The 13,488-nt window shown below is 44.0% G+C and overlaps 1 protein-coding gene across 14 annotated transcripts in view; it reads left to right on the top strand.

Moving 5' to 3' along the window:
• Positions 1–13,488, top strand: part of NAV2 (neuron navigator 2) — a 431,840-nt gene that overhangs the window by 241,606 nt on the left and 176,746 nt on the right. The gene's annotated exons all lie outside the window — the stretch shown is intronic.

Below are 13,488 nucleotides of genomic sequence, written 5' to 3'. Positions count from 1 at the left end.
GTTATCCATTGAAAATAAGCCTATGTAACTTCTGTTCATTAGTTTCCTAGGGTAATTACTGTGAAAGTGAAGGATGGCAGTGATTTTGGTGAGGGAGGGCATTGTGTTGTGCTTCAAAGAGACTTCTGAAATAAGTGTATCTTTGCCGTACCTTTCTTTTATCTTTTTAATCAGAATCTTTTAAAGGAAGTAGTGGAGAGCTTCAAAAGCACTGTTGAGAATTTGATTTCAATTAGCTGAGAGGGTTTCCTGGTTCTAGCATCTTGCCATCATGCCGGTGTTGTAAGGTGTTAGATGATCATCTGCCAAACAGTTGGGTACTGTAAAGCAAGCTGGTTTTCTCTTCTGTGCTTCTCCATGGCAGCCATTCAGGGATTCACCAGATTGTTTTTGAGGGTTGTTTACATTTTAAGTAAATAATATTTTTGTATTTTTTTTTAATGACCAAAATTCATGTAAGTAATCAAGGCGCAGAATCAGACTACCACCAGACTCAATACAGATTATACATGACATCAGCATTTTCAAAAAATGTCCTGAATTCTGGTGCATTTTGGCAGAGGCTTCCAAAACTATGCAGTTGCTGCCTTGTTCTTCTGAGCTCTAATGCATATTTTAGAGTTTTGAAGGCATAAATTTTTATTGTTCGGTTTTGGTTTAAGACATTTTGGTTGGAAGTTTACATTAGAAGATCTCCAATACAGGATATCAGGATTTCTAAGGATGAGATGTCTGGGCAGTTAGTCTATTCTGCTCTTCAGCAAAATCATTTTATTTTCATGACTAAGTGTGGATTTGGAAGGGAAATTTTGGTCATTTTGAGAAACATTATTTAGCTCTCGTCTAGATTCAGCCACTGAGATCACAACCAGGTTGTACAAGGTACTACTGCAACATCAAGTGCCAGCTCTTGTCCTGGAGCCATCTAGTACAACTATGTCTAAGAAGTATTACCTACATAAGACTGGGGTGGGAGGGGTGACAGGCTCAGAGAAATGAAGAGACTCACCCTGGGCTGCAAACTCTTATTTTCAAGGAATAAGAGGAAATAGTCCACCTGCCATTCTGGGCAGCTCGCTGTCTGATGCAGATAGGGTTCTTTTCTTACGGGTGTCACTTCAACAACCTGTATTAAAAATATTGAAATTCCTGCCTGGTTTGCTTTTTCCTTTGTTGAGAGAGAAGGAACATACGCAGTGAGGTGCCCCGTCCTGGATCAGCAAGCCATGGCAATCTCCGTCCCGAGGTATCCTGCAGTTAACTGATTAACGGCAGCCTGGAGAGAAAGCTGTCAGCCTTCCTGCCTCCTTAACATGTTTGTGTTGCATGGTACTTGATTTTTCTGTGCTGGAGTTGCCTTTAGCCGGGTCCAGTCCTGTTTCTGCAGAGGTCTATATCAAGGTTTCCGCGCTGAGGAAGGAACACATCTGCTGCAGGGGGAGGCCTGCGGTGACATGGGTGTCGATGGGATGGTCCGAAACCTTTGGCTTTGGAGAAGCAAGCTTAAAGGTGCTTTTAAGCCCGACACGGCAGGGTCACTTTGGGAGCCACCTGTAGAGCTAAGCCCAGATAATCTCTCAGGAGAGCCGTGAGCCCTGCGGAGAGCTGCTGTTCCCGTGTGCCTGCGCTCACCTCCTGCCTCGGGCTCGGAGGTGCACCGTGTGTGTGACTCAGTCATGGCCGCGTGGGCCGAGGGACGGTGGCTGCTTCGGCGTTACGAGGTCTGTTGAAGATGTTGTCTTCAACCGTAGCTTCTTATAAATGTGAGTAATCTATCTTGACGACTTGCAGACTGGAGTTAATGAAGGGATAATACTGCGCCCCAGAAGCCTGGGCTGTGGATGTAGCTTAGTTCCTCACCGGGGGAACCAACCTGGCTGTTAGGAAGCAGGCAGGAAACCCAGCGGGTACTGGGGAGGCCTTCCTGCAGGATTATGCAATTTGTAATCAGCTAGAAGAAAATGGAAATACATTCGGGGTCACTCTGAGCTAAAGAGAAAACGCGTAATAAATTTAGCGTGCAGTCGGAGGTAAAACAGTACCTCGAACCCAAATTGCATAAAAGCAATAGCCTTTTTTTATGATGGTACTTAATATTAGGCTTGTTATCTATTCTAAAGCAATTTTGTTGTTGTTGTTGTTCTCTAAAATAAAGACCCTTTAATGTCATTTCAGAGGTACAGTGATTGGGGGATTGGCTACATGTGCCTAACAATAATGTGAATGAGGCCATGTGTTGGGTTCAATTTGGTGTCAGCTGTTCATTGCTGATCTTTGACTGGTTAATTTAATGTTCTCTGACATTTGCTCAACAAGCTTATTGTTGTGTTTTTTTTGCTGACAAGTGATTGCTGATGAATTGACTGATTAGAGAATAAGGGAGTCTCAAGATAGCACAAAGCCGTATGCAACACACGGGGAGGCTGTGGATCATTTGCTAAATATTGGAAAGGGGAGGGTTATTTTTAACCCCCATGTAAAAATTATGGGTTCCTTACTTCGTTAGACATCTGCTTTACTGGTTAGACACAACTGATGCTAATTGCGTTTAATTCTGCCGTGGGGTGGTGGCCAGTCCCAGTGTTTTAAGGACTTTTATGAGGTCTGTCAGTCTTAGCCGGGTGCACAGAAATGCCAGTCCGCTAATCTGATCTTGGGTTTATTTGCTTTTTTGAGACAAGCATCTCCAGAGAGATGGGAAAACCAAATGTCAGAAGCACGAAGCAGGTGTCCCTGAAGCATTTGCCAAGCCCTCCTGTATCCCTTAACTGTACCTGAGCACTATCTTCTATCTTATGGAGAGAAAGCATAACAGATCGTACCGAATAGACACACGTGCTAAAAACACTGCATAGACTAATTCATTTAAATAGGATACTTGAATGTATTGTTTACTGCTAGTTACACTAAATTAGGAAAAATCAGTAATGCATAAATACAGAAACAACAGATGTGCGACATGAAATTATGCAGAAACGTTTCATTCAGAATTGTACTGATAATAGCTTATTTTCTGTGTTACTGGTTTGCAAAATGCTGGACAAGTGCTAGCATATAAAACAGCACAGGCTTCGCTCCTCGTGCGACAGGTGAGTGCTTCTCTTGTCCATGGCTTGGTGTTACTCGCTGAGGAGTTGGTGGACTCACGGTTGGTCTGGTTCAGAGCACCCAAAATCAGCATTATTCTGGTCTGGGGTTTTCATGGCTATGGTCACTTCAGGGTCACCTCGTGGTCTGAAGCTTGAAGTACAAGATTTCTTGCAAGATATTAAAAAAATAAAGCCCCACAACAACAAAACCCCTTGGCCAGCCTATTTTTAAAGGCATTATATATCAGTGAGAATGCTATTTACTTGAGATGCCTCTCACGTTTTAAAACTGGGGTTGTAGACTGGTTACTGGCAGCTTCTTCCAGAATCTCTTCGTCTCCTAGATAGCGTTGGGATCCCAAGTAGATGAGCTGAAACTAATTTCTGTAAGGATCTGCTTTTCCCAACTCCTGCTCTAAATATAAATTTGCCGTGTGGAGCAGAGCAGCTGCTGCCTTTGTCAGCTTTTGCATAGTTCAGTGAGAATTTTTCTTTATTGGCCTTTGTGTCGGAATTGCTGTTAGGGACAAGGGTGTGCTCCTTTAATGCGTGCCTGTAAGCATCATTCAGCTCAGCAAGGTCCTTACAACGATGCCCACGCTTTGAGTTGCAATGGGGCTGGCCCCAAACAGCCCTCGAACTGTCACTTGCCTGAATCTATCGTTCGGGCTGTCACGGGGTGCTACCAGCTTTTGCAACCTATTTGTTATTTCGCTCGGGCAGCCTGGTGTATTGTAGTGGTAAATGCAGTCGCTAGCAGGGGACTGATGGCAGGCAGTCTTGTTAATCACGGGTCCAACACTGACAGCTCACTGCAAGAGATATATGGGAAATTATTTGTAGAGACAAAAATGGATCATCTGCAGCATCCTAGTGATTAAGAGATCATACAAATGAAACTTGGAACAGTAGCGTTGCAAAGATGTTAGAAACAACACTGCAAAAGCAAAGGTGTTAGGAAATCCTCTAAATGGCCGCTTTTTCACAGAGGAAAAAAAACGAGGAAGAGAAGTCTTACTTTTAGGATATTTTAATAGCAATTTTAGATTTCATTCGCAACAACTATCTGCGTGTGACTGAATTGATTCACTAGAATTCCAGGTTTTACACAATGCTCTTAGCCTGCCTTGTTTTTTTTTTTGTTTGTTTTTCTCTAGTAGTTAATGGTTAATTTCTGGATTAAGATTTTAGGATATATGTACACACGCTTTTTTTTTTTTTAATCTAGCAGCATGCTCTTTGTTCCACATTCCTCTAACCCTTGCTCTAGGCAAAAAAGAAAAACTGTTTTTGCTGAAGCTCGTAAGCCTTGTTTCTATGCCAGTAGCTTCTGTCCTGAAGGATGGCCAGTAAATTGCTCTGATTTTATCTGCAGTTAGGCCAGTGGTCTTAGCGGATGTTACTTGAAACCATGCTCAGTTTCATACGTACGTGGGCTTTGACCTGCATCCTTTGTGAACATTTGGCCATACATAAGTATATATTTATATATATATGTATATAGTGTGGATCAAAATGAATGTTCTTGTCTGAAGAAAAACTTTTTTTTTCCTTTACAAAGTTGAAAGGAAAAAAAAAGTCAAATGCATGATATCTTTGGGCCCCAGTGAAATGACCGCGGTGAATTAGTTACTTGGTTTCATTCCCTGTAAATTCCCTATTAATTTTCATTGCCTTAAACCTGCAAGTCAGCTAATTGTAAGAACGTTAAGTCTGCTGGAGTGACACCATCCTATGTGTAGGTGTTCAGGCAGAAGCAGGACTTGACATGGGAAGCTAAACACAGGATCTAGAACCAAACACGGGATTATGTAGGCAGACATGAAATTACACAGGAGCTTGCATGAGGGAGGCCCTTGTGAGTGTAGTTGGCTGTCATGGCTTTGTGCTTCCTGAATTTTCCACAGCTTGCAGGTGTTTTGGTCAAGCTCCTTGCTGCCAAGCTAAGAGTATTAATAATAACAGAATATTTCAACCATCCCCATTGAAAAAGCTGTGCATCAACAGAGATCACGAGGAGCTACACTATTGAAGTCTTAGCCCGGTAGACCGTCCTCTTCAAGACTTAACACAAAACTATTTAATGGGAATTGTTAAAATCTTTTGTGCTGAAAATAAATGATGTCTACAACTGATCTGCCTCCTGACAGTACATATATTTCTGAACAAAGCTTCAGGAACAGAGCAAAAATTACTTTGTCTGTTGAAATGATTTTTAGGAAGGTGCAGGTGGCCTTCAGGTGGCTGCTAGCTATGCGAGGAAGCTCTCGTGCAGAGATGGCTCTGCCTCCTGTGCTCATGGGGATGGAGCCTTTACTTTCACGTCTCGGTCAGCACTAAAATATTGTCTTTAATTATTAATCACTAGCCTGTTGTAAATTTTGCTAGACTGAATCTCTTTTAAAAGAACTATCTGTTGTAGAAGGCTATGTTAGAGGTTCAGTATCAGAAATTTTACTAAAACCCTAGAGCATTGATTTCAATCACCAGATCAGTGAAAGCACAGCCCGGTGTCGCTTCAGTGGACCTCTCTAATTAGGAGATGGGATTTGCAGCAGCAGATTTGGCCGAAGGTCTACTGCAGCTAGCATCCTGCCTCCGGCAGTGCCCAGTGCTGGCTGCTGGGCTGGAAGTCAGCTCCCCCTCTTGTGGTGCGGTAGGTCAGCACCGAGAGAAGCAGCAGAATCTCTTCTGCGTCATGCAGAAGATCGTTCTTCATCCCTGAGACAGTGGATGAATAACAGGGGTCTTGGCAAGCATATCTGTAAATGTCCTTTAGGGATGAAGCTGCTCATCCTCTTATGCCGCCTTAAACTGTAATTGGTAGCAGAGGTTAGCCATTTCCTCGTAGGAGGGGAATTTCTAAAATTCTTCATAAATACACAAATACACGAATGGTGACTATAGAAGTCTCTGTTTTAATGGCACAGACTATGGTGGAAAAAGGGGAACTAGCCAGTTTTCACCGTAACCTTTGTACTTGAGAACCTTTTTCCTCTGTTTCCATATTTCCCGTGGTGTGTGTGCATCGTACATCGGCACACTGCCCTTCTCTGAACGTTTTATTTTGATCTGGTGCCAAATGTGCAGCTTCAAACCCTGCCAATTGCCTTCTAACTATATAATTGGCATATAGATCATTTTATAGAAAACACTCCAAGCCCTCTAAATGGAAGCAGGAGGAACTAAGCTGAAAGCAGGGTCATCATAGAGAATTTAATTTAGGAAGTTAGCAGTCAGTAGAAGATTGAGTTAGATTTATATCTGTGAAACAGATGGCCAACTGCAAGATGATTACGTTAGGTTTATTATGTTTGTGGAAATTAATTCAGCACTTTATTTTTTTGTTGTTGTTTGGGGGAAGAGAAAAAAACTTGTGTGATTTGGTAACCTCTTAGCAGGAACAATTTTGCAGACCACCATATTCTTCCGTGTAAAATATGGCAAAGCCGTAGGATCACTGGGTACGCGGGAAGCTTTTTGCTGGAGCCAAATATCTGGTACATGTAGCAATATAGTAAAGGACGTTACAAAACTGAAATGCTGCCACCTACAGATAAGTGGTTGTTAGTATTTCCAAATGCAAGCGTGTTACCTCTAGATCATATCGGCAAAACGTTTAGGGCCAGATACCTGTGTGGGGTGTATGTCCCCATCTGCCTGCCTACGCAAATACATAGCTGTGTGTGTTTCTTCTTCCCTCTTTCCCATTGAAAGGTGAAGATCAGATTTTAAAGTGCTGTAAATCTAATATTAGTTGAGGTTTTTAAGATGTGTCTGAATTTTCTGAAAACTTGGCTGTTGATTTTGATGGCTAAATGGGAGCTGAGCTCTTGTAATCCGGGTCTAATTGGGATGCCAGACCCTTCTGAGATTCTTCGTCTTGTGCGTCTCTGGGAGCCAGTCTTTGCGATACAAATTAATGCTCTGCTGTCACAAAGTATTTTTCACTGTGTTAAAAATGCAGCTTAAAATAAAAGGAGGCCTTTCAAAAGTAGGTCACACCTAAGATTTGTCTAGCCAACTGTCCCACTTCTGACAGTGCCTGAGAGCAGGAGCGATGGAAGAGCACTGGAAATAGAAGCATTAGTGGAAGACACACGAGAAAAATTTAGAAAGATAATTGGCCTTCTTAGTCTTCCTGTTGCCATTAATAATCTTTAGAAATTCTGGAATTAATCCCTAATTTTCTAATGATCCATTTCAGTACAGCATTCCTGTTCAGAAAAAGTTAAATGTGTATTAAGTTTTCTCAAAGTAATTGAGGCTCGAGTACGGGCTTGAAGTAAGTGTGTGGTGAAATGCTGCCTCAAGTTTGGATCCTGTTTCCTCCTTTATTTGTTCCTTCCATCTCCAGGTTTTGCATTCATTTTGCATGGGGGTTATAGCAATGAATAGGTTGCTGGGCTTCTTAAATTTTGGGGGTGGGGATGGGGCAAGGAAAGAAAGGCAAATGCCTTATTTTGTTATAATTCAGCATGGTGAAATACGTATTGTTGCAGAAACACACAGATCTCAGCTCTGACTCTCTTAATTTTTTGAAGCTTAATAAGATTGCTTAAAAGCTGAGATATATATATATATTACAGTTGATTTACATTCTTTGCCAGGGATACTTCCTGTTTTCCTAGTATGACCTTGCTTGCTTGCTCTTCCCCCTATTGACAGAGATGTGGATGCTGTTAGTACACAGCACTGGCAAGTGACATTGATGGGATAAAAGCTGAGAAATTGCATTATGTGGGTTTTTTTTTGTTGTTTTTTTTTGTCTTTGTTCAGGTGTTGTCTTTTTCTGCTTTGGACACCTTGAGCTCTTTCTTTTTCTCTTGATGTAATTATCAGGCAGGAATGCAGGAATGGAACAACCCTTTTTTTTTCTTTTTTTTCCCCTCCCTCTGATTTTGAGGTACAAACATAATAGTGAATCCATAGCCAGGCAGACAGGGAAAACATCATGCTTTAAAAATGGTGGTGTCTTCAGCCTCCCTGCTCTTCTCACAGTCTGAGCTCAGCTCCATGCAGCTGCAGTGATTTTTCGTCCATCTGTTGGTTACCTCTTGCTTTGCGTCCTTCCAAGTTAGAGAGAGCACTGCCTCGCACCAGCTTCCGGCAGCTTTGCCAACTCCAGAAGCATTGCCTTTCAGAAAAAGTCTTGGACTCTGAACTAAACAACATTTTACAGAATGAGAGCAGCGCAGGTGATGGATTGTGATGAGGGGCATCAGCCAGCCGGTCCCCCGGGTAGGAGGATAACTTCCAAGTGTGTGTATGGACTGAGCCTGCTTGATGAAGCACGAACCAGACTAAAAGGGAACGCTGTCTTGTCCTTCCTGGCTAAAAGAGGAGTAGGATTTGGTCTACAGGGTCAGACAAAGGCCAATTTTTGTAGCTGCTTAGTCCCCACAACAAATTGCTTTTGTTAATAATTAAGGGAATTCTTTGTAATGTTTCTGTCCTCGCTATTGGGATCACTTTTGAGAACTCTTCATCTTCACACTTTGCTAAAAGTTGAAATGGTTTAGTTAAGTGCCTTTGGGACCAATTTCATTTGGAGTTGCTTCATAACTGTGAGCATTGTTTTTGGTAACTATTAATTAATGTTTTGTTAATTAATCCTGATAAATTCTTTTTTGAAAAGCAATCAGGAGAAAATGGACTGCAGGAATGAGTTTGTGCTCGGGATGCTTGCTACGTGGCAAATCAGGCTTAATTTCCAGCCCTCTTCATAGTTTGATAATCCCTTACCCTCCCTTTCTCAGAGTCCAGCACAGCAGTAACAGTTGAGCTGTCTGCCCAGAGGAGATGCTTCTGAAGTCAGACAGGTTTGTGAGCCCAGGTTTAAAAAAACAGAACAACAAAAAAAAATCCAAATGAAACTGTTGTTTGGAACAGCCGGTTACCTTTTACACTTTTTCTGAATAGAGATAATCAGTCCACCTTGGTTAGACAATTTCAGAAGAATTTACTAGCTGTCGTAGACTGGGCATGCCAAAATTACATTGGGATTTGGGAACTGACCATGCTGAGTATTGTAGCACCAGCTGCACAAAGCAGCCATGTGTATTTAAGACTGCAGCACCCTGAAGTAAGATGTCCTGCCTCAGTGGGCCTTCTTTCTGGTGCTAACCTCCCCGCTTCTCACCGTGCCATGCCTGTTGCAAAATGCTAAATTATTGCTCGTAGCTCAGTCAAGCGTTCCCCTGGCACATCAGAGGCACGGTACCTGGTGAAAAGTAGTGCGTTTATTTGACGGTGCATCTGGAGGGCTATTCTTCCCCCACCTCCCCAAATCAAACAAAAACCTCTGGGGGCAGAGTGGCCTTTGCGGGAGGCGAGAGGTGGTGTGGAGACAGCGTGGCTATGAAGTTATTTGCTTTTCCTGAAGCGATTAAAAGACACACATAGGTTTTATTCTGTCAGAAGTGTGCCTCTTGAAGAACAAACAGCTGAAGTGTCAGACATCTGTCCTTCAGCTTGGCAAGAGGGGAGCTGAAGCAGCCGTTGCTTCGCACCTTGTCAACATTTGCAACGTTGTTTTTTTAAATATATTAAAAAGAAAAAACGAGCAAGGCAGTTTACAAAGGCCAATTCTCTACTCCTGAAGAACGCCAGCAACGTGATCAGTTCATGATACGTGGGGTGACTTGCATGCTGTGTACACCAGCCCCTGCCCAGCAATGTAGGCAGGTTTTGCGGGTGTCCACCTTAAGTCTAATTGAGCCTAATATTTTATGGCTTGCATTTGCGATTGATAAAGCCCTAAAGTGTTTGAACAATACTGTGAGTGCTCCAAACGTCAAAAAAGATGCATCTGGGTTTTTGTGTGGCCTGGTACAAGCAGGGTCGGCATGCAGCATTTTGGAATTAGGTTCAAAGTGCCAGTCTGCAGAGACACTGGTAGCGTTTTAGGTAAGGGGGTTGTCTCTCTGCTGGGTGGAAAGCCTCTTCTGATTGTGCTTAAAAAATCAAAACAAGATCTTTTTTTTAGTAATTGTCTCTAAATGCCTACAGAGTCTAATGCAGAAGACCAGCTAAACTTAGTTTGCTGCTAGCAGCTTTGTTATTAAAGAGAGATTTAGCGTGTATAAAAATATATTGAACCTGTCTGAAAGGTATTTCAACCCCTGAAGCTCCCTGAGTCGGAGGAAGCAGGGCCAGGAGGGAGCGGTGTCGGGCAGAGCGGGGTGGTAAGCGAGGAGCTGCCGGCGGGGGAGTTGCTAACGCAGTGGAACGTGGCTGTGGCAGAAACCTGACCACAGTGCGTGCATGACTTCGGCTAAAATTAACCATCCAAGCTTCACGTGCCCCTGCGTATATCATCATCTAGCTGTGGACCGCTTGAGAGAGAAGAGCAAGCTGGACTCCAGCAGTACCCGTCGATGTTAAATATGTCAATAAGCAGTACGACCTTTCAGGTCCCTGCTCGTGGGAGAAGTAAATTTTTCTGTCACCATTATAAAACAGTAAGCAGATCCTGGCTCCTTAATCACGGCAGCGGTGCTGTTGAGCAGTGCTCTAACTTCAGCCTCAGAAGTGATTTTTCCCTGTCTTCTGCAGCTTCTTAAGATTTCAGTGATTTCTCCTCGGAGTACAAATTTATCACCTTTCCAGATAAGCCCTTTTCTGTTGCTATTTGTGTGTGACAGTAGATGGAAATGGGGTTATTTCATGTCTGTGAGAGCTGTGGTATCGGAAAATAACTGGGTGTGCACTCAAGGTGACTGTAGCAAACGTCGATAAAATGGTGCGTTTGTTTCTCTTGTTCCGAGGTCAGTCACGTTTCGTTGGCCTGGGACCAAACGGGTATCCGCACTGCGGCCGAATATGGCTAGGATTGGGTTTCGCTGATAGCTCAGCAACCAGCTCCATCTCGCTTCGGGATACGCCCAGGACTTGTTGCAGGTGTTGGTGTTGCAGATCTCCTTTCTGCTCGTGATTTAAAGCGCTTGACAAGGGGGCACTGAACAGGTGGCCAGCTGCTTGGCTCCCCCCGGCAGGGGTGGCGTGGAGAGCAGGGGGGCGCTGCGAGCGGAGCCCGCTGCAGCCCCGCCATCGCCCGCCGTGCATCGCCCGGGGCTGGGCTGGCCGGCACCAAAATGCGGTGGTGTTGGGAAACCTTCGCGCTCGTGTGCCGTCTGTGCCGGGCCCAGAAATGTGCGATGGTGAAAGGAAGGTAAATAACCTTTTTCATTTTTTATTTTTTTTGTACTAGACATAGCAAAATATGCAGTAGATTTAGAGCCAGTATCATGCAGGTGAGGCAGTTTAAAATGTATTGCTTGTTCAGGATCCACACCGGATTTGCTAAACACCAGCTCGCAGAGAAAGCAGTGCATGCCCTGAAGTGCTGGCCCTCCAAGGGTCTGTTACTGGAAAGACTGGCAAGCATGCTAAAATTCACACACATGCTTAGCTGTGTACGCAGCGAGCCAGCCCATTGCTTTTGAATAGTAATCATATGCATGAGAATAGCTCTGTCCAGCTGGGAATCAGGATTTAAAGAGGGGGAAATAAATAGTCCCGGTGGTGTTTGTTTAAATTGCCTATTTCTCTATTTAATTTCCAGGGGTGGTTAATGTTATGTGAGTGTCCAGTAAAGTGTAATATGCAGTGGAATACCTCCCACAAACTGGCTAATAACTTAAAGCTGTTCTAACACACATTTGCACATGTGAGTAGAATAAATCATTCAGTTCCACTAAAAAGAAAAAAAAATTACCCCCTTCTTCCCAGTGGGGTGGAAACCAAGACCTCAGTTGGTTGCAGCTTCATTCCCAGTAGCTGAGGATAAATGGAAAGTTGCAGCACTTGAGTTAAATGGTGGTATTTTCCTGGTGTCATGTTAGATACTAACTGGCAGCTAGTTACTAGTGTCTATTTTTAGGGATTTTTTCCCCCCCTTTGAACATCAGCAGGCAGGGCGGTTGGGTTAGCAGCAGCACAGGCGCCGCACTGTAACCAGGGTCCTGCTGGAGCTGGTTGGTGTGACTGACCCCGCTGCTCAACAATGAAAAAAGCCTTGATCTATTCTAGTTGGGGTGTACGCTGTCAAAAAGATACTGTTCAGTTGTTATCAAACATCAGGGAGTCTGATTCATGATAGGAAAAAACCAAACAGTTGGTCTGATGAGTTAAGAACTGGCATGGTGGGGGGAGGAACTAAAGGTTCGAAGATGTACTTAAGCATTTATTCCAATTGGAAATTATTGGTGAAAATGAATGAATAGCATAGCTTTTTACTTGTATAGAAGAGGGAAATTATTTTTAAGTAGTTCTGTGTGAACCCTTTCCTTTTTGTAACAAACACACTTGAAAATACCAGCGAGAAAGCGAACTCCATGGGGTGGTTCTTGCATTCCCATGCAGGTCTCAGGTCTGTTTAGAGGATACCCCGGGGTAAATGCGGGTGGCCATCACCTAAATCCAACTGCATGTGCATGGATTTTGGGTCTCAGCTGTGATCTCTGAAGAGCCTCGCCGGGTTCATTGCTCTCATGGTCAGTGTCCTGGCTTTGATGAGGGGAACTGAGGACTATAGTCCTACAGATGGCTGTGTCGGGCCGTGACCACCAGCAGATCCACATCCTTGCTGGTCAGCACGTCTGTGCACCCGGATACCAGCCTGTTGCCGCTGCAGTGGTATCTGTAGGAGGGAAATCTGAGGAATGAGATGCCAACTTCAGACTGCTACAGCTAGCAAGGAAATTTGTGTGTATTGGCTTTGGGGTGATTCTTCTGAGCTTAAAAAGAGCATGTGTATTACTTGTAGGTGGACAGAATCATCAGGATTTTTGCTTTTCACTGTCCAGTATGTTCCCTAGCCCTCCCCAAATGCATACTGGTGACTGTGTGGTCTCTCTGGCTGTGCTTTGTGGCTGCCTTTCCTCTGTCATTGCTGCACAGATTGACACAAAGCTTGGTAAAAGGAGCAATGTAAATCCTTTCCTGAAGACCGGCAGTTCCAAGTGGTGCCAGCAATCAAGTCTGACTGCAGGCGTTACACCACTACGAGGGCTATATAAAAGATGAGGTTCCTTTGTATCAAAGAGCCATCCTGCTCTCAAACTTGCCCGTGAGCTGTTTTTTCCTGGCTTGTCCCAGAGCCGTGCTGTGAGGAGGAGGAGGCAGCCCTTCTGCCGGAGGCACCTCTCCATCCTCCTGGCCTCTGAGTGTGGGCAGCAGTAAGGCCTGAGGTGACACCGAGTGCAGGGGTCTCCCAGCTGGGACCCACCACTTCTCTTCTCACCACGCCTCCCTCTCTCCCTCTCCTGTCTACAACATGCAGGGATAGCCGTAACGAAAGGGGAGAGGGGGGACTGCAGTGGTCTTGTTGATCGAAGGCTTATCGATCTTGCATCCTTTTTCTTTACAGACAACTTTTTAAAGCTTTTGTGTTTTT

Source organism: Anser brachyrhynchus (assembly GCF_964034855.1).
Source record: "Anser brachyrhynchus genome assembly, chromosome: 5".
Taxonomy (NCBI): Eukaryota; Metazoa; Chordata; class Aves; order Anseriformes; family Anatidae; genus Anser; species Anser brachyrhynchus.
Note: the sequence above shows the minus strand (reverse complement) of the source record. Positions and strands in the feature narration are given on the sequence as shown.